This window comes from Acinonyx jubatus, chromosome B2 (genome assembly GCF_027475565.1).
Source record: "Acinonyx jubatus isolate Ajub_Pintada_27869175 chromosome B2, VMU_Ajub_asm_v1.0, whole genome shotgun sequence".
Lineage (NCBI taxonomy): Eukaryota > Metazoa > Chordata > Mammalia > Carnivora > Felidae > Acinonyx > Acinonyx jubatus.
The window spans coordinates 47,613,364-47,627,769 of NC_069385.1; positions in this window are offsets into that span (position 1 = coordinate 47,613,364).

The following is a 14,406-nucleotide window of genomic DNA, read 5'->3' on the forward strand; positions in this document are numbered from 1 at the left end:
TTTATAATGACCTTCTTTGTCTCTTTTTGCCATCTTGGTTGAGTCTATTTATCTGATAAGTATAGCTACCATACCTTTTTTGTTGTTGTCATTACCATTTACTTGCAATGTCTTTTTCCATCCCTTCATTCTTAGTTCATCTGTGTCTTTAAGGCTAAAGTGAGTCTCTTTTTGGATTGTTGGATCTTGTTTTTTACCTATTCAGCCATTCTATGTATTTGAATTAAATAATTCAGTCCACTTACATTTAAAGTAATTATTGGTAGGTAAAGACTTATTGCCATTTTAATTGTTTTCTGGCTGTTTTGTATTTTGTTGTTCTTTTTTTTTCCTGCTGTCTATTTTGTGTTTTGATGTCTTTTGGTATCAGTATATTTTGACTTATTTTTAATTTTTTTTTTATGTGTATCTATTTCTTTTTTGAGAGAGGGAAAACACGAGCAGGGTAGGGGCAGAGAAGGAAATAAAAAATCCCAAGCAGCTCCACACTGCCAGCCCAGAGCCTGATGTGAGGCTCAGATCCACGAACCTTGAGATCATGACCTGGGCTGAAATCAAGAGTCAGATCCTTAACTGACTGGGCCAGCCAGGTGCCCCATTTTGACTTCTTATCATGTTATTTTGTGTATTTAATACATAATTTTCCCTTGTGGTTACCGTATGGCTTACATAAAATATCTTAAACTTATAACACTCTTTTTAAAACTGATAAGAACTTAACTTCAATAGAATTCACTCACTTTACACTTTTATTTCTCCTCTGCCTCATAATTTAGGTTATTGTTGCTACAATCTAGATGTTTTTATACTCTGGAACTAATAACAGATTATTATAGCTATGGTTATTTTTATTACTTTTATTTTTTAAACTTTTAAACTAGACTTATAAGTGAATGGTACACCACTATTATGATATTGCAGACTCTATGACTACATATTTAGCATTGCTGGTGAGATGTACAATAGCTTCTTATGTTATTATGATGTTAATGAGCATTGTTTACTTCCACTCAAAGAGCTCCCTTGGCGTTTTTGTGAGGCAGGTGTGGTGGTAGTGAATTTCCTCAGCTTTTCTTTGGGAAAGTTTATTGCACTTTCATTTCTGAAGAACAGCTTCACTGGATATAGAACTCTTGGTTGATAGTTATTTTCTTTCAGTAGTTTGATTATGCCATTCTATTCTTTCCTTCCCTGAAAAGTTTCTGTTGAAAAACCTGCAGACAATCTTACCAACATTACTTATATGTAACTTCTCTTTTCTCTCTTGCTGCTCTTAAATTTCCTTTTTTTTTTGTCTTTGACATTTGACAATTTAATTATAGCATGTGTTATATATTTATATTCAATATATTATGAGTCCTTAGGGGCAAGTTCTAATAATTTTAATAGAGTTTCTTAAATTTTCTCTTATTTTCAATAAAAATTAAAATATGCTTCTCTTTTATTTTCATTAATTGTTGAAATTTATTACTGAAGCCCACATAATGTTCAATGCATTGTTCTGACTGAATGAGAAATGAAAAAATGTTTTGGGAAAGTTGACTCAGGAGATAATTGGGCAGGGTTGCTGCTGAGTACCACTTTCTTTCTCCCATCTTGCTCTACCTCAGGCCCTGTGCCAAGTCTCCTGTAAGCTCACCTTTTCCAGTCCCTGACTGTATTTTAAACCTTGGAAGCATCCTATAACCCCATACTCACAAGTAGGTGGTTTTAAAATTAACTTCATGCCTTCACTATGAATTCAGTTTATGTACCTGCACTTCTGCCTTGCTGTCCTTTTTCCCTGTTTCTACTGGATATGACATGGTCCTGAAGATCTTACCTAGCTACTACAATCTAACCATGCAGTAGGTGGTTCTCAGTGAGAACTCTCAGTGAGACGTGACAGTGCTTCTCAACAACAACTCTATTCCCTACACCATGCTCTAAATAAAAAATGAAAAGCTACATGATCCTTGCTTGACCCTATGTACCATCACTACTAATATACCAATAGATATAGTCATGGTATAAGTTTAACCTGTATTTGCCAAATTCCACTGCATATAGTAATTTGAAATACTGTCATGCAATGTCTTCCACTCTCTGGAGACTAACTTTCTCTTAATCACCATCTTACTCATTTTTTCATTTCCACTATGCCACCACTGAACCAGTAAACATCTTATGGTGAATCCATATCAGGTAGGGATAGATTTGGGAATTTACACAATAAATATATGAGATAATAATCATAATTAAAATCAAATGATTTTTAATCTTACTGAATAGTTATTACATGTCATGATTTTTCTAAATGTTTTACATTAGCTAATTCATTTTATTCTCACAACAACATATGAACTATCCTAATTTTACAAATGAGGAATTAACTGACATATGGAATAGTTTTCTCCTCTTGAAAACTGGGCTTCCCTTTTCAATTTGTCATTTGTCATCCTTTTTAAGACAGCAAAGAGTGTTTCAAAATCAGCATAGTATATCTTTTCTGCTCCCCCAATAATAGATTACTCTACACTTTTAATTTTTCTGATCACTTTTTTATCAAGCCTCTTCCATTTTGTGCAAACATTTTCTGATATTCTTAACATTTTGTAATATTCCTTTCATTTGTTTCTTCTGTTTATGGCATTTCTTGTTTGTATAGCTTATTTCCTTTTATAACTCAAATTCATCTGTAGACTTATTATGTGTTCACACTAATTTCTCTAATTTGATTTTCTTTGTTTTCTCCCAATGAATTGAATAATAAAAAATTTAGTGTGTTTTACCGGCTTGAGCCATAGTTTTTTTAAAAGGCTCTTGCTACAATCATTTGAGATAAATGATTGACAGTGCCTACAATTATATACTGCTTTTTTTTCTGGAAGCTCTCAGGATCTTCTCTCTGTGCCTGGTATATCAATATTTCAATAAGATATGATTAACTGTGGGTTATTTTTTGTTTATTGTACTGGGCTTTCAGTAAGTCCATTCAATCAGAAAGCTTCAATCCTTCAGGCTGGGAAAATTTCTCTTTTCTTAGTAATAATATCACCCCCCAATCTCCTTTGCTCTCTTTTTCTGAAATTCCTATTAGTCAAATGCTTGCTATCTTAAATAAATACTTTTATTTCTATCTTTCTTTTCCTTTCTCTTGTCTTTGTTGTACTTCCTTGGATTTGGGAAACTCCCTGGCTTATGTTTCCTTTCAAATAGGGGAGAAGTCATTTGTCTAGTTAGTGTTGGGGAGGTAACCAGGTGTTTAATTGATCCTTACACAGATCCTTAAAACTTATTGTGTGTTCACACTAATTTCTCTAATTTAATTTTCTTTGTTTTCTCACAATTAATTGAATAATAAAAAATTTAGTGTGTTCTACCATCTCGAGCCATAGGTCACACATGAGTCCCATTTTCAGTCACTCTGTTTCACCTCATATTCCTAGATTTCTGGATATTTGGGAGGTTTCTCCACCACAAATCATCTGGTAGCTCATTCAGTTCTTCCTTTAGGGATATTGAAGTTTGCCTTCCCATTTTTCTGATGAGTCATTTATAATTATTTAATCAAGTTTCCTTCATTATGTATTGTGTTTTGGATTTACAAATGTTTCCTTATTTTATTGATGATGGGATTAGTATTCTTATTTCTGAATTTCTTTGAAATTTTAGAGTGATTTTAAAATCAAGATTGTCAAAAGTATTAGAAATGCCCCACTTTCAGTTGACTATTTTTATTTTTCTCTTTCTTATCCCCAGATTTGGTACATGCTATTCTTTCTTCAGGGAAAAACTCATCTTCTGTGCCTTTTACTTTTCTGTCATAGCAAGGATCACTCTCAGTGGTTATTGTCTAAATGGTTGCCTGAATAAAGCTTGTAGACCTCATGAGGACAAAACCATGCTGTTTATGGTTGTCTCCACTAGCAATGTGTGACTCAATAAATATATATTGAAAGGACATATGTGTTTTTTTGTGACCTTATCCTTCACCCCACATGGACCAGTGGAAGTGGAGAGGAGCAAAGTTGATGACTCTGGGCAGGCTTTCTGTCATGTCTTGGATTCACACTCCAGAAATACAGCATAAGAGCCAATTAGCCATGCCATCTATGCATATGGCTGTCACCATATGCCTCAGCAGAAAGTCACCAGACACAAATGCACCATCATTTCTTCCTGGAATTACAACAGTGCTCATGCATCTGTTATTTCTCGTGTATTAAATTATTGTTTATTGCTATTTTGTAGAATGCCATAGTTAACCCTCTAGAAGATCCTCATACATTTTATGTAATTTGGAAATTGTTTCTGTTCTTTTAACTTATCCACTCTTTCATTATCTTATTTTACTTGTCAAACTCTTAATGCTTTTTGTTTGTTTTTTAAATGCCCCCTTGCTTCTCCAGAAACTTACTGTACACTGCCTTATCCACCTTCTTGAAATACTTCTCTTATCTAGTGTAAGAATTCTTCATCTCCTTCAATAAATCACAATATAGAGATGTCTCCTAAATGTTGTCCTCTTTTTACCTAGTCAGGCCAGTCTCCATCTCTAGTATTTGGAATAGGAGATAGCCTTAGCAGGAAGATAAATATAGTACATCTTCTATCTTCCAGCAACAGTTCCACCTGTGTCCACATGAGTCTTGCTGGCCATGACTATCCATAGGGGATATATGGCCATGTGGGTGCTAAGGCTTTAAGCTTTTCAGCCTTTCTGCCCTGTCTCCCCACCCCATCTTAAAGTATTAATGAAGGTATGTCTATGTTGTAAGTCTTGCTTTCATCAACAAACACACTAGCATGCACAACCTTTCAGATATATACCAGCAAATTTGACAAATTCTCTCTCACCTCTAACAGTCCTATTTAGCTGTGCCTACTCCCCAGGGGATTCAGGCAGGCCACCTTTTCCTTCTACAATATGAGGCTCTCAAAACCGTAAACACACTCACCTTGCCACCTCTCTCATTTGAACTCAAACAGCTTTAAATTATCTGATTATTTTCACCCTTTGAAAGCTGAGTCTGAAAAATAGAAGGATTTACAATGGCCGTCTGTTGCTATTTCTTTGTCCTGTACCATTAAAAATGAGGCCGTAACTCACAAGGATGCATGGATTTCCCCTTTGGCACATTCATCCACAAGTCATCACCGAGTGAGGGTATGGACAGGTGCTCTCCTCAACAATTTTCAACCTGCTGTTAGAGGGCTCACAAGTTGGCTTCTGTATAGACCCAGAGATGATTAAAGATTTACCCTCTATAGCATTTTTCTCATTTATCCTAGCCAAACTAGAAATGAATTCATAGAAAGAAAAAAAACTGCATTAGTGAAATAAACAGGCAGTGTGGGTGTGTGCGTGTCTGTGTGTGTGTGTGTGTGTGTGTGTGTGTGTGTGTGTGAATATAAGGAAATCACCTTCTTTGCCCCAAATGATAATCTCTGTTATCTAGAGAATGCAAAGAATGTATTTACTTATTCTCACAATTCTACAAATGAGAGTCCTGATCAACAAGGAGAATAAACTGTCTGCATTTTGCATAACACCTTCAGATTAGGAAGCTGGCATTTGTCCTTCCTCTTAAGGGCCTTTGCCCTTCGTGGCTATTAGACAAACTGGTGCTGATGCATCAAAAGGAAGCAAAGAAGCCCGAAGTGCCGCCTTCTTTGCTTTGAGCCAATTGTCAAGTGGAACAGCGTTACAAAGGAAAAAACATCTTCCTGACCCCTACAGTGTTCAGCTTATTTCTGAAGCATGAGATTTGATTACTCTTATTTCTCCAAGTAGAATCACGGATAGGGTTTGTCAGAAAAAGAGTTGAGCTTTTTTTCTGTTTAAAGAGCACACAAGATTTGTAAAGCTGTAAATTTCACAAGGCAATTCTTTGCTCCGTGGTTTAGAATTTTTTTTTTTCTGCCTACTCTGCTTGCTGTTGCCTATGTTGACTTACTTTGCTCTTACAGTATTGATCCACATAAGCTGGTTTTTCTAAGCATTATCTTGGGGGCCAGATTAGAAAATGTGCATGTACAAGAAATGTGGAACAACATTTTGGACAGCAAACTTTCTAATTCTTGTCCGATTATCAGCCATATAATATTAGGGATAGGAGAAATAGGGCTTAAATATAGTCTCTTCCTTTTTTCCCAGGTCAAGTATGTATACAAATGGCTTTAAAAATTGTAAAAGACCATACAAATAGTCTGGACTTATTGTATGTAATATGATTGGTGTTTTATAAGTGCTAGTGCCTCCAATTGGTATTGTTATAATTGGTATTAAATGTAAAATTGTCCTTAACCAAGGACATACTGGGATTCTAACAAAACTTCACCATATTGGCAAACTCTTTCACAAGGAAAGGTATTTACAGACCATACTATAAATTCTTTCACAACCATCTACTCCACGTTTTTATCTAGTTTCTCAATGAATTCTTCCTAAGAGAGGAAGCTTACTACTTTTTTTTTTAGGCAACCTGTGATATTATTGGTACATTCTCAGTCATTATTAGGCTCTTTTATTCATTAAGCAAAATCTGCTTCACTTTCACTTTTACTCCTGCCTGAAACCCTATGAAATTATAAGTAACAAACTTCTCCATCTCACACATATTATCATATTCTCAGAACCAGATCAACTATTTTTCATATAATATTTGCATAGCATGTTACAACTTAAATAATGCCTTAATGTAAATGATTTCATTTGATCTGCACAACAACTTTAGGAAGGGGATGGTATTATTATATAAGTTTTATAGGTGAGAAAATGACTAGCCCAAAACCGTTCAACTCTCATCAAACACAAAGGGTTCCATTTGAACCTAATTTTTCTGTCTCCACTTCTGGAGCTCTATTTAGTCTGTAACAATGAAGAATTTCTGGACTCTTTGCTAGTTTTGTTCTGGGTGATATCTGCCGCTCTCCCCTTCTAATTATGTGGCTTACAAAATCACTTAGGCGAGTGGTGTCTAGTGTAGAATTTAGTAAGGTGATTACTACCTTGCCTGGATTGAGAATGGCATTGTTTAGCCATTCCAAGGTCACATTGCCTTCTTTAGACTCCCTTCACATTGTTGACTCGTGCTGAGCCTGTAATTAACTTGGAGCTTCTTGTCATGAGATTACTAATAATTCATGACTCATTTTTGCTGAAACTGTACAATTAATTTTGAAATATAATCTACCACCAAATAATTTTAACTTATTCTCCCAATATTTCTAGATTTTTTTTAATTGGGTTTGGTTTTGAGTTTATGATACAACTGAAATAACATCAGTTGTAAACATCAGTTTTATTTGGTATCTAACAGAGCATTTTCCAATGGCTTACAAATTTATTTCCCCTTCTCATATTTAGTGCTCATTCTTAACCAGGACTCAGTGAGCAAAACAAATGATGTATTTTATTTTATCAAAAGCTTTCAATACTTTTCTGGTGGAAAAAAATGGAAATTTTAGTTACTTTTTGTAGCCAGTATATCACTGGTTAGCAGCATTTCTCAACAATACTTCTCAGTCTTCTATCTATTCTGCTTATACGCAGAATGGCCCTACGGATAAATTAAATAAATAAAATAGCTGTAAAAAATATGTTATAATTAAGGCTTCATCAGGTTATAGTATATAAAAATAAATGCCTTATATTCAAAAGAATTTATTATTGAATTCGCATCTTGAGAGGCAATGTGAATTATTTGGAAGGAGTCCTATTCTTGGTTTCAAAGCTAATAAATAATATGAGATAGCTGTTGTATAAAAACAAACATGTTTTTCATTAGCAGGGCTGTTTCCATGCTATCTTTTTAATTTATTTTCTTCTCCTATTTCTTATTAAAATTATTTTTCAAAAATCCTGTTTTAGCTCTACTAAAGGAAATTGGGCCTAATACTATGCCTAGTTGAATGAGTACCCTTTCAGGGTCTGGCCTAAGATAGGCTAATGGAAATAGAAGTGAACAATTAATAGGGAAACTGAAACTCAAGGGAGAGTTGAAGCCATTGGGCACTGACTCATTTCTTCCTGGACAGTCACCTCTCAGATTTCTCAAAAACCTGGGGAAACCATGGGTTTAGCTACATAAAAGAATGGCATTTTCCATGTCAAATTAAATCACAGAGAATCACCTTTGAGAAATTAGTATCATTCTTGAATCATAGCTGTGATTTAGAATCTAGTCTGTGCTCATTTTTTACCATTTTATAGTTTCTTACCTTGATTTCCTATAGCTGGCTGTGGTGAGCCCCTAATAATAATAGGTTCTGAGTCTAATCTTCCTTCTCAGAAGTGCTCATCACTTGCTACGTTGGTTTTAGTGTCAGGGGTCTTGTGTGTGGGTGCAACTTCTCTAAGTAGATGGGTAAGCCTTAAAGTGTGCACATTTCTTCTCTTTTTATTAACCTCTCTTAAAAAGCTAAGTGAATAGGCGGCACCCAAAAGGAACAAAGTATCCTGTGTGAAGTGTGAATCCTAAATAGGAGGGGATTAACACTGACAAATATTGACTGTGGGTATGCACAAGTTTTGGCAACACATAAAAGTTTGTTGATCAAGAAGAATCCTCTAATGGTTTCACTAATTATCAGAGTGGGAAGGCTCTCTATACCAGCAGGGGAACACTGACTGGGCATACAGAATATATCAAGATGTTTGAAAGCAGTCATTTGCCCAAAACTCAGAAGATTTTGTCCAGTAAGTAAGTGGTCAATGCTTTTCTTAGCCACCCCGAGTGACAGGCAGACTCTAGCCCAGCTCCAGATACACCAGTGCTATATCCATTATATTTCTTGCAATAACTAACATCCCAAAGGAAAACTTGACATATCAACCATGTGATAAATCATCCTAAACCTGAAATGTCATATCTCTCCGGAAAAGCTAAATACCATGTAATTCTCTACTGGACCATTCATCAATTCTTAGCCATTGTCATTGAGAGATTAGATTCTAAAGAATAGAAGGTATGAAATAATTTTAAAACATATAAAGTAACTTCTGAATCAGGAAAACTATTGTTATAAAGAGATCATTCGGCTAGGACGGTCAGTTTTCTTTCAAGATTGTGTCGTGAAACTCATGGCAGTGTGTGTGTTGGATTGCATATCCAGGTGAACTGTGATAGCTGATAACTTTATGAATTGGCATCTTTTTTTGTTTGTTTGTTGATCTATTTTGTAGAATTTGTAGTAACAACAATAGTTTGTGTTCATACATTTAAGCATATACACATTTCGAATCCAAAGATATTGTAGTCCGAATAAATTGTAATTTCAAAAATAAACTGGTAAATTTTGGAGTAATCCATTAGATAAAGCATGCATTTTAAATTATCATTACCTTTAACTCCTTACTTTTCTCAGTAAGTACATCACCACAAAGTTTTGAAATGTTGGGTCAGAGTTTTGGAATCCAGAACGTAAAAAAACTCTCTTAATTATTTATGTATAGAGTTGAAACTCCAAGAGATGTCAGACATTCTGGTGGCATTTATATGGCAAATTAGTTTAAGAACATGGACTTTGGAGTTAGGCCGACTTGCTTCTGAATATCGTCTTTGCTGCTTACTAACTATATTATCTGATAAGTTTCTTAAACTCTGAGCCTTAATTTTCTCACATATATATATTTTACAGATATAGAAATAATAATACCCATCCTAGGGTGATGTTTCAAAAAGTTAAGGAGAATGACTCAGTAGTTCGTAGCTTTAGTTTATTACCTTCACCTTACTTCTTTTCCTACTCCCGAGGCAAATACACTTCATAAATAAACACAATCCACATCCCAAGTTAACATCTCTTTCAGAGGTAAGCTTAATATTTATTTATTTACTCAATCATTCAACAATTTATTTTTTTTAAGTTTAAAGTTTATTTATTTATTGAGAGAGAGAGAGAGAGAGTGCCCGAGCACACAAGGGAGGGGCAGAGAGAGAGGGAGAGAGAGACAATCCCAAGCTATCAGCACAGAGCCCAATGCAAGGCTCAATTTCATGAATTGTGAGATCATGACCTGAGCCAAAATCAAGAGTTGGTGGCTTAACCGACTGAGCCACCCGGGCAACCCTCAACAACTTTTAATTCTCATAAAGATTGTAATCTGAGATGGAAAAGAAAAATTGTTCTGTAAAAATAATTACCTCTCAGTAAAACAGACTCCATATGTGGCACAGAAATTTTCCACCTGGTAACATACAGTATAAGATCAGAGTTAAAAGCATCCCTGAATGCCTGTGAAGCACGGCTCAGTGACTCACCAGCTATGTAACCTCAGGTAATTATTCAGCTGCTCTGAGCCTTAGGTGTGTTGATAGCAAGGCCATAAACAGTGCCCATAAGGCTGTGATGTCATAATCATTTTTATATGCAACATGCATGTAATAAGCACAAATGCCTATTATAGATACTTGTACACTTAGTATACATATTTTACTATATTACAAGTATACAAGTACATGAAAGTATATTTGCTAAGCAATACTTAATAAATGCTTACTGTTAATAATATTATGTACATGGAGATGAAGGTGTGACTATGTGTGCATGAGAGGGTGTGTGTGAGTGTGTGATATGTGTAAGTAGATTATCTCAGTTATCTGAGTGCTAAGGATAGGCATCCTTTGCAATTTACTCCACAGTATAGAGGTAACCCCAAAACATCCCAAAGAAAGCACACCTTAGTAGGCAGTCCCACAAGATCAGAAATAGACATAAGAGGTAGAAGAGAGGTATGGAGAAGAGAATTCTATTCGAGACTGAGGAATAGGGGTGGAATAGTAATGTTTGACAAGAATAAATAAAAGGAAACAAAAAAACTGTGTTTTGAAAATATGAGATTTATATAGTTTTTTTTATTAATTTAAACTGTGTACAGGTAAGCCTATGCTACTTATCATTCATTTATTTGGCTATTCTATCATTGAATGGATATTTATCGAGGGCAGGATTATGAGGATGATGTCATATAAAAGGTACATATGACCCCCGCTTTTATGAAGCTTACAGTCTCATGAGAGTGGTATTTCTTAGCTCTTATCCTTAAATCATTCATTTCCCTCCTCAGGTCCTTTAGTCTACTCTGTATTTCTCACATACTTTTCCAAAACGAGAGAAAGGAAAAGAGAAATTTCCTATATATGTCTAGTAGTAATTTTTATAAAGTTGAATTTTCCTAAATTCAGTGTCTAATATCAATCATTAATTTTATGCTATTGAAAGCAGTTTCATATAAATTTAAAATTAGAGAAATAGAAACATTCAAAATGAAATTAACTTATTCATATTCTAGTTGAACGCCTAAATGCAAAGTTTTCTTTGGCAGCATCGATCAAAATGCTTTCACGTTGTCTCTGAGAAAATTCTGTGTGAAGATTTTACAAATTAGTTTTAATATGCTTTATTATGAAGGTAACAAAGATTTTCATGCATGTGAATTTATTTAAGAAAAAGCACTTTTATTAACAAAATGAGATATTAGCATAAATTTACGTTACTGTCCCATAGGCAGTTGATACTTATGGAAGTCTTTAATGTAAACATTGGGGGGCAAAATTTTCACTTTAAATAAAGCAATATAATGAGAAACATGATCAATATGTGCCACAAATACCGTTGTTTCTGGGGAGTTTTATTGGGGCTAGAGGTTTTAATGGTCACAGATGCCCAATTACAAAGCCAGTAAGTATAAAATTCAGAGAATAAAAAGCATTTTATGCATATATACTTCCTTTTGTTTCAAATATTCCCCTCCCTTTATATTCCCAAGATAGTGACAAAATCACAAGTCATCTTAAAAAATGTTTAATACAGCAAAATTTAATCTCAGATTTTCAATACACCTGTGTTTCACAAGGGAACCAAAGACTATTTTTGTGTTTTATTTCTGAAAACCTTTCTATTGCTATTTCCTAGTAAGAATTAAGAATATTTCCTTTAAATGTATTCTAATTAAATTACACTATACAATGTTATCTGTCAATTCTCTCTTAAATGCTTATACACACATATACACAAGTACTTTATCAACAAAAATTATCTCTTTGGAGTTAAATAGATTAAGTTTCAAATTCCTGCTTCTTTGGGTACTACAGCTGTGACCTTGGGAAAATTACTAAATCTGTCTGAGCCTTATTTTCCTCAATTTAAAATGAGGAGGTGTTTAATATTATTGTGGTGTTTAAACCATCAGAAGTATGATTTAAAAGCTTAGTAAAGTGCCTTACACACAAAACAAGGTTAAGTAAATGGCACTCATTAGCTCATAAGTTTATTGTCAATAACGTATTTATAGGTCTACAAGTCCATTTATCTACAAAAACTGTGGGTAGAGTCCACTTACCTACAAAACTGTGAGTAAATGAAAAGTCTGAGTATATAATATTAAGTCAAGATGAGCTTCTGGTTCAATGTGGTGTTTGGCTAGTGAACTCTGATGAAGCTTATCATTATCTTCAACTGAAAAATGATCTGTGAACACACAAAAAAAGAAAGGGAAAATGCAGGGCACTAAAAACAAGGAAATACAATACTATAATATAGGATGGTGGAATTGGAAGAGGATAATCCACTGATGATAAAATCTATGGAGTTTCATTAAGATTGCAACCTATGTTGTGCATGCTTTGCTACATGCTTTGATTGAGAGCAGCAAGTGGGGTGTTTCATCCCTTTTCAACTTCCTATTTATCTTGGAGACTCATTGTCTACCTATCAAAAAAACTGGACAGTGTTTCTTCTACTGTCCTGGTGCTATTATTGAAGACAGCCAAAATACTGTTTTCCTGGGTGCTTCCTTGCTTTTTCATTATGCATCTTTCCATACCACTTCTCATAACAAGATGCCTAGAAAATAAAGGGGCAATGAATAGTCGTAGTTACAATTTGGGCAGACTATATGGGCCACAGAGCCATGTATGCACTCCAGGGTTATGGTTTCAACAAAAGCAGAAAATTAGTAAATGTTATACAAAACTATCACCACCAGTAATTCACATTTTGCTTAATGTTGTCAACATAATAGGACACAAAGAGAAATGAGAAAAATCATGACTATTAGAAGGAAAAAAATTAACATTATAGACAGATAATAGGGTTATACAATGAGAAGCCCTACAGCAACACTAATAGAACTTTCTACAATGATGGAAAGATCCAGAAAGCTCCTGTCCAAAGCAGTAGCTATTAATTACATGTTGTCTTTAAGCATTTGAAATGTGGCAAATGTGACCAAGGAACTTAATATTTAATTTAATATCAATTAATTTAAATTTAAATAACCAAATGTGGCAAGTGGCTACTATATTGATCAGCACAGCCTGAAGGAATCGCTTACAATTCCAAATTAAAAAGAACATCCAACCAAACGGCAGATACAACATCAGTATTATTTAAATGACTTTTTCCATACATTATTATTAAGCAATTGAAATTATAATTGGAAAATTCTTTGAATTCCTTATTGAATTAAAATATCCAAAACCTATCTATTATAAACTGAATAATTTCCTTAGAACTATTAAAAATTTACAAACCTAGCTGACAGTTTTGAGGATGAGATTTGAATAAATGAAGAGAAATGTGTATCTGAATAAGAAAACTGGGTATTGTAAAAATGCCAGTTCCTCTTACATTAATTTATGGGTTTAGGATAATTTCAGTCAAAAGTGAAATGAGATCTTTCTTGGACTTAATTAAATTATGTAAAGTTGATTTAGTGTAAACTTGTACCTTGTGTTTCATTGTGCCTTTCTCGTGGGAAGAGTATGGGATTCCAACCTTTTGAATTCAGGCCTTGCCTTATGACTGGATTTGGCCATGAAGTATGGGTACAGAGGGTATTCTAATAGCCAGCTATGTATCTTTTCCTTCAGCCCGTGAATCTGTAATGTTCCAGAGTGAAAGCATCCAGAAGAGCTGCAGCCAACCTAGACAAACATGAAACGTGAGCAAGAACACCTTGGCTGGTAAGGGACTGAGATGAAGACATATCTATCATTATTTACTTTGTGTTTCATTCATTTTAGTTCATATTAAAATGTATTCTAAAACTAAAAATTTTATACCAATCTGGTATTGGTATAAGATGCAAAAGACTGGGTATAGGAGAAGAATGTAGACCTTAAGCAGACCACAGGATGAATAGAAAAGGAATCCTTTATCGGGTAAATTGTATTTAATATTAGGAATTTGGGAAAATATATCAATTTGGACATCAATTCAAACATAGTTAAATTATGGATTACAAACTACAAACTAAAAATTATCAATAATGAAACCATAAGAGAAATAAAAGCAGTGTAAGGAACACAAAAGAAAAATTTTCAAATAAAGCTACCTAAAAATACCTTACCTAAATAAAAATGAAATAGCTAAAATTAAGAGAAACATGACATTTTAGGAAAATATTTCTTGCAAATA